Below are 7,950 nucleotides of genomic sequence, written 5' to 3' on the forward strand. Positions count from 1 at the left end.
TGAAATGCCAATTACTGGAACAGCAGCAGGACCCAGAAGTTCACAGTATTTGCCTTGTCTTCTATGCCAATTTACCTAGTCAAACAGCCTTAGAAGAAAGCTTACATGAAACACCAGCCTTCTGGAAAAACGCATAAACATCCTCAGAATTTAAAATGAAATTCACATGCATTTTCTAAAACAGGCTTCACTTAGCTCAATCTTTAGCATCTACTGCAGCAATTTTCAGTAATCTTGTGTCTTGAAAATATCACAAACCTTAAGAAATACACTGATTGATGTCTTCAACTTACTTGTCAAATATAATAAAAATTAACTGAATAATAACACAAATACAATATTAAAAATACTGCATGCTTCACAGATGGAAAAGAAGTTTGGTATTTGATAGCAGATGACCAAACAAGTTCTGACTACCATCCCCAAAACTGTTGTGTTGCCTTGTCTAAACGTAAGTCGCGCCGCTGCTTTAATTAAAATCTGAGCAGTTTAATGGAAGCCCCAATACACATAAGACGAAAGATGGCCTTTGTCGTATCCCTCCCTCAAAAGAAGATAAACTGCCTCCATCAGTGTAAGGCAATTTTAAGAGTGGTGAAATCCTTGCACCTAAGTACTAAAACCCACCAAATGTAACTACCCTGTCGAAATATCCACCAACAACTGACTGTTCTAATGATACACTAACTGCAAACATCTTTGACATGTTTGTGTATCTTTCAGATGTCTTTGAAGTTTGACTGAAATAACATTAAAAACTTACTTCCTAAAGGATTTATAAAGAATGAGGAACCAAAAGAAGCCTACAGAAAATTGCAAACAAATTTGATCATAGACCAAATAAAATGTCATAAAATTGCAGCACACAAAATGAGTGACTCAGGTAAAACTGATGTGCCTTCTCCACTGCTTTTTGGTGGTGTATATAGGTTCTGGCATATTCAAAGGTAAATCTGCAAAAGCCATTGCCAGAAAATTAGTTCTTAACTATCTTTGTGAAGGAACATGCATTTAAATATACATCCTAGTATATCAGTCACACTAATTTACTGAACCAGCAAAGAACTCCACATGTTCATCACTTCCTCTTTCAGCTGGAAAACTGAAATTTGTTTCCTCCAACAACGTTTCAAAACCTGGCTGCTTAAAACACATCTGCTCGTCAGTGGTTCACATTGCATGAATTTTAGAGAACTGCAACCCCAAATTTCAAGATGAAAACTTCAGAAGCATGACCTGTGAAAGATCTCTGCATCTAGAATTAACAAGTGGCCAGCACAAAGGAAACTTACAGCATTTGTAAAGATTTAAACACCTAAAGAACAAGAAAAGCTAAAACCAGTGGGCTGAAATAATACAAGAAGTTTCTGGGTAAATCAGTTCAATCACTTGGTATTTTTACCCCAGGCTCTTATATTTTCAGTGCATTCAATCAATTAAAAATATCACATAATATATGAAAAGATCTTTAGGCTATCTTAAAAGAATGGCATCTCCTTTTAAGCTACCACAATTGAAACTTAAAAAGGGAAATTACACTTCTCTTTGAATCTAGTTAAAAAAAAAAAGGCATTTTGCGTTTTGTACAGGTTAGCATTACATTTTTACATACAGCATTTGGTTTATAATACTAAAATCTCCTGGAGTAGTACAAATACAGTAAAATATCTGTCAACCTTTTATCAGTAATTATACACTACATTTATACACTCAGTATTAAGTATGTGAAAGCAGCATATTGGATATACAAAAACAATAACTGAGAATTATGAACTTGCATAGTATTCATGGTAGAAAACCACTATTACTACCATGAAATGAGGGAGTTTAATTGCTGGCTTGTTTAGCACTAGAATTTACATTTAGCACTCAATTTAATTCACTCTAATAAAAGTCACTGAAATTTTATCTTCATGGCAACACCTGGAAAAATTCTGCACCTGACCACAGATCCTTGTACTTACAAAACACAACTGGGCAGGCTAGAAATGTTAAAGTAGCAACAAGCCTCATCATCAAGGTAAGCTAAATGTTAAATTTCACAAAAGCCATTAGAAGATAAACATTAAATTATATCTTCAAACTCATAGGTGCAACTCCTATTTTACAAAGTTAGGTATGATTTTAAAGTAATACCCTTGAAGAATTCTTACTTAATTTTTTAATGAGAAAGACATAGTCAACTACATGAAGTCAACTTTATAGAATTATCATCATATATTGTTTTCAAAAATCATTCTTTGAGCTCTGGTAGTACAGTTCTGTGATCAGTTCCAAGAGCTCCTTTCTGCCAGATGTCTTGTCCTCTAGTAATAAAAAAGGCCCAGAGATTCAACTGAACTGTGAAACAGGAAGCAAATTTCATGAGCTGCCTTCACCTAGACAACAGAAACCTGTGAAATCTTCACACTAGAGAGGATGAAAATGTACAAAAATAGATTTTATCTATACATAACTATAGGAATTGACTCAAGAGTTAGTCACTGCTAAGAAATGTACAAAACAACAAACATGAAACTAAATTTATTTTCCTTAAAATAATTTTCAGTTTGGTCCAAACTTTCATTCTGATTTGGAATGTCAAACCTTACCACTCAGCACTAGCTCCTTTTTCTTCCTCTCCAGCAACCATCTGGCCGTTCCCACCTCATGCAAACAGCCATCACTCATCCCTTGCTTTCCTTGTGTGCCTCCAGAGACCAGAATAGCCAGTCTAAAAAAGCTCTGTTCCTTGAGGGTGAGAAAGAGAATAAAAGACAGCAGACTGGATATGAGGAATCTGCTCCTACTGTTTGGGAAGCTGACCCCTTCCACTGCACTGAGGGGTGGACCTATTCCTGTGAAACAGCCTAACCTCCAGCAGCCAAAATGGGGCATTTCTGCACCTCCACACAGGCTCTGCCCCAGCGCTGTGCTCCTGTCGGGCTGTAGCTGGCAAGAATCATTAACCATTCCCTGCTTCCTCCAGGGAAGACAGAGCCTTGGTGGAAGCAAGGCAGGGATCGCCTGCAAGATAGTGTCATAAATTAATGCGTAACACCAAGGACCATAATCCTTCTTTTTAAAGCAATTTTCTCTTTGCATTGATTGCATAAGGTCTATATTTCTTCCTATCTTCCTAGCACTTACAACAAATGGACAGATGGCAAGGTATTGACAATTAAGGGCACACCAGCATAGATGAAGTGACTTATATGACATTCTTCAATTATTAGTATTATACCAGAATAATTGCATTATTTTATTCTGCACTATTTCCTATTTCTGTAGAAAACAATACTAAAATTGCTTATTTAAAATATAACATTTTCTCCACAAATATTTTTTTTAACTGGGCCAAATATCACATTACTACTTACACACATTAACAATTCACTATATGTACTGATTTACATTATTATTGTTTTAGCATCTGGCAATCACTTTTTCTTTCTTATTATAAAATTACATGTTTAGTAAATAATTAGTTGCTTTTTTTAGTCAGGATCCTACACCAAGCTGCTTCTGGAAAAAACTAGGACATCTTCATTATCTGTACTTTTGTTTACTTAGTATCACAGGAACTAGACAAGGAAAAAAATACCAAATGATGTTCTCTATTTAAACACACCTTAATTAATTATCAAAGGAAATACTGCTTGTAGGTAGTGAACTGATTGCTCTAAATGCTGTGATCTCATGGTTTTGAATTTGCAGATCTCAGTCTCTGATGTATACGTGAAATTCATCATTAGATATAAAAAAGAGTTGTTTTCTGGGCTTTTTTTAATGCACAACTAATGATAAACAACAGTCAGGACCCGATTGTACATTCCAAATATTTTTGGTCAGATGAACTTCATTCAGGTATTAAGTGTTGTTTTTACCTTCTTATTATCCACTGAAGTCACTGTACCTCATATTTATCTTTTCAAAAATTCTTTCCTACTAGTTAAAAATTATCACAGCACTTTACTGATGAAACCTAAATGAATTTTTCCCAGTACATAATCTGCTAGTAACAGGACGGAATAAACTAGAAATTCCTCGGATACATTTGAGCCAACTTACTGCATCACCACACCTTACTTGGGTAATCCCATATAAATCCTCCACTTCCCTGCAGCTGTCCCAGGTAAGCATTTATTCCCCACTTCTTACTGCAGCCCAAAGGAAAACTGAAAACGGGGAGCACCGGATCCCTGCTGCTGTTCAGCTTGGCAGACTGGCTGTTGCTATCAAAGTCTGCTTCACTCTATTATGCCTCCACTCCTTCAACCAAGTTTGTATTCCCAGGTGTCAAGCCCAAAAGGTGAGGGATGGTTGGGATGAGAAGGGTAAATATGGACAGGAAAGAAGTCATACCCTTCCTTTTTCTAAACTCAACCCACATCCTTTACCCTTCTGGTTTTGGCCATGGCAAGCAGAAGATGTAAACTTCATTTGGACAGCAGTCACCCCTCAACACCATCACCTCTGGGGATGCAGCCTAAGTAAAACTTCCTGCTCCATAAGGTACTTCCAGCCCAACTGCAGATTTTTTTTTTTTTAGCAACAATTTGAAAACTATGATCCATGAGGCCCAGGGGAGCAGCAGAAGGAGCTGATGAAGGATAGCAAACCATGCACATAGCAAACCATGGCTAGTTGTAAGTGTAGTGAATCATTCGCTGATTCAACATAATCAGACACATTAGTTCAGAGACAAACTTGGTAGATTATGCTACACTATACTACTAGAAACTGAAGGTAAATATCGTATTATATTTGGGCATTTTGAGGCTACCTAATGACACCAAGCTTTACAGAAGGAAAGTAAATTAGCATTTGGTGGTATCTATTGCTGAGCAGCAGCATCTTCCATATTGGTCTAAAAACCACCCATAAGAAATAGCAGTTTTTACTCAGAAAATATGTAAACATTTTCTGTAAGAATATAGAGCTAAAACCTACTGGGAAGAGTGCCTGAAGGGTACAGTGGAGATGAGAACCCGAAAGAGTTAGATGCAGTGCTTTTGACTGTCAGCTTTGCTTTAAGGACATCTGCAGAAGCGAGCCATGCAGCTCTGAAGCAGGAACACAGTAATTGCAGTTCCAGGACAATCTATTCTAGTGTAGATGTGCACAAACAGAAATGGAAATAATCTGCCTCACAGAAAAACAACTTCGCCACAATCACACTAGGGATTGCACTGTGAAATCCTTACTTTGGGGTAAAACCCCACCAATCCAAACTACAAAACATGCCCTCCCTACTCCCTGAATACACTTGAACTAAGACAGAACAATGCCAAAGTTGCACGCAGAGTATTAAGATTTGAAGGCAGCTGTTCTTATCTTCCATTTCAGATGTGGGACTACTAAAGAAAACTTATTTTCTCCAAGCTAGAAATGAGATTCCTAGGACGGGGAATGTAAAGTTCCTTACTTCAACATAATAGACGCTTCATTCATGATGTAATTAGCTCGAACATTACAGCAAGAGGGTTAACAAATTTCACACACTTAGAGATACTAAAATGCTCAAAACGACAACAGTTTGGAAGGGCTTTTTTTAATTCCTGTTTATGTCTTTATAGAAAAGAGCTCTCCAAGAGCTTGTCACGCTGACTGTATGGATTATAGACGGACTGTACTGAAATGAACTGAAGCACAGCACCATTCACCACGAGCTGCATGCAACACCTCAACTAACATCAAACCCCAAACCTAAGGGATCTAAAGGATCCCTCTGCCATTCTCCTGCAAGCTCATTAATAAATTTACATCCATTACCATCCTGCATCATATCCAACGAAGCCTTAACATCATTCCTGAAAGGGTGGGTTACAGCAATGCAGAGCACTCATGATAAGCACTTCAAGCTATTTCCAGGTCAGAAACCCGTTTAAGGACACAATTAGGGCATTTTCCTGTGCTAGAACAAAGGACATGCACAAATCACCCAGGTTTAAGCAATGGGCAAAAAGGCCTTAGCCTGTTGTTTTTTTTTTAATGATTATTTCCCATCAACAAATACCATTAACCTCAGGGACACTGGGATGGGGGAAATCCAAACCACACCATTCTCATACTTTTGGTGTGGATTGCTGGAATTTTCTTTGTCACTTGTTTTGACATCTGTTAGCACTTAAAAATAAGATGCATTTGCTCATACACCACCCACTAACAACATATCCTTGGAAGTGTTCAAGGCCATCCTGGATGGGGCTCTGAGCAACCTGGTCTAGCAAAAGGTGTCCCTGCTCATGGCAGAAGGGCTGGAACTAGATGGTCTCTGAGGTCGCTTCCAAACCATTCTGCGATGAATAGTAACACACATTATCAGGAAACAAGACATCCTTAGAACCTGCTAATCACACTACAGGTAGAAAAATTACAGTAACAGTCTGGGTTTTAAGGTAAGACCGCTAGGTGAAGGTAAATGAATAAATATCCCTCACCTCTCCCTCCCCACAAAAAAAATCAACCCAAAACGACCTTGCAGAGAGCCAACCCACAGCACAGACTGAGCTGCAGCGAACCCCGCACCATCCAAAGGGAGCAAATGCCTAAGGAAACAGGGCTCACAAGGCGCCTGGCCCCGTAAGGGCAGGAGGGCCAACACGGCCCGTAAGTATCGCACACGGGCCAGACAGCGGGCGGGGAGCGGGGGAGGAAAGGAAGGGAAGACGCAAGGAAAGAAAGGAGAGAGGAGGAAAGGCGAGAGAAGGAAAGGGGCAGGGAAGGCGGCGGAGACCGGGGCAGGGAGAGCACAGACCCGAAGGGAAATGGGCGGGGCCTCCCGAGCCCCGCCCCTCCGCTCGAGCAGCCCGCGCCGGCCCCTCCCCCACCCGGCAGCCGCGCGCGCCGCGGGGCGGTGGCAGCTCGCGCCGCCAGTTGTGCGCCCCCCCTTCCTCCGCCCCCGGCCGGACCCGGCACGGCCCCGCGCCCCTCACCGCGCCGTCGGCCCGCGCCGCCCGCCCGCCCCCGCGGCCCCGCACTGACCGTCGGGGGGTCCCGCTCTCCCGCGCAGCGGCTCCGCCTCGGCCTCACGCGCGGCGGGCACGCCCCGCCTCGCGCCCCATCCCGCCGCCGCCGCCACCCGGCGCTCGCAGGGACGGGCGGGGAGCGGCGCGAGCTCACGCCACCGCGCAGGCGCCGCTGCCTCCCTCCGCGCGGCCGTGAGGGCGGGGCAGGTGGGGCGAGCGGGCCCGGGTTTTCCGCGCGCGGAGCACGACGGGAGCTGTAGTTCCTCCCGGAGGCCGCTGCCGGCAAGGGCCCTACAGCTCGCGGCCGGCCGCCGCACTACAGCTCCCAGCGGTCAGCGCGCTCGGAGGGGTTCCAGCTCCTCTGCCCCCACCGCTGTTGAAGCCCCCAGGCCCGCGGGAATGGGGTCTGGCTGTGCGAAGGGACCCCAGCCTCCGTCCCGGCGGGGGATACCGGCGAGATACGTACGCGAAGCTCCCTCAGCAGCCGCCGAGAGCTGGCAGGCAGCAGGTCCATCGCTCGTCTGGGATCACAAGGAACGTAAGCGTCCCTGAGCCACGAGCTGGCAGTGGTCCTTGTGGCCAAGAACACCAATGATATCCTGGGCTACAGTAGGAAGAGCGTTGCCAGCAGGCCGAGGGAAGTGATTCTGCCCCTCTGTTCAGCCCTGGTGAGGCCACATCTGGAGTGCTGTGTCCAGTTAGGGGCTCCTCAGTACAAGAAAGATGTGAGCATCTCCAGTGCAGGGCAACGAAGATAATTAAGGGGCTGGAGCATCTCTTTTATGAGAGAAGACTGAGGGAGCTGGACCTGTTCAGCCTTGAGAAGAGACAACTGGGAGAGGACCTCATCAATGTCTACAAGTATCTGGAGGGAGGGTGCCAAGAGGATGAAGGCAGGCTCTTCTCAGTGGTGTCAAGCAATAGGGTAAGGGGCAACAGGCAGAAACTGATTCACAGGAAGTTCCACCTGGATATGTGGAAGAACTTTTTCATGCAGGTG

The 7,950-nt window shown here is 43.4% G+C and overlaps 1 protein-coding gene across 1 annotated transcript in view; it reads right to left on the reverse strand.

The window, feature by feature from the left end:
• The window catches only part of RALBP1 (ralA binding protein 1), a 33,031-nt gene extending 25,921 nt beyond the window's left edge, over nucleotides 1–7,110 (reverse strand). The window contains exon 1 of the mRNA XM_066328989.1: nucleotides 6,967–7,110. The gene's annotated coding sequence lies outside the window, so the exon portion shown is untranslated. The remainder of the gene's footprint in view (nucleotides 1–6,966) is intronic.
• Nucleotides 7,111–7,950: the final 840 nt, after the last annotated feature.

Source organism: Sylvia atricapilla, chromosome 1 (genome assembly GCF_009819655.1).
Source record: "Sylvia atricapilla isolate bSylAtr1 chromosome 1, bSylAtr1.pri, whole genome shotgun sequence".
NCBI lineage: Eukaryota > Metazoa > Chordata > Aves > Passeriformes > Sylviidae > Sylvia > Sylvia atricapilla.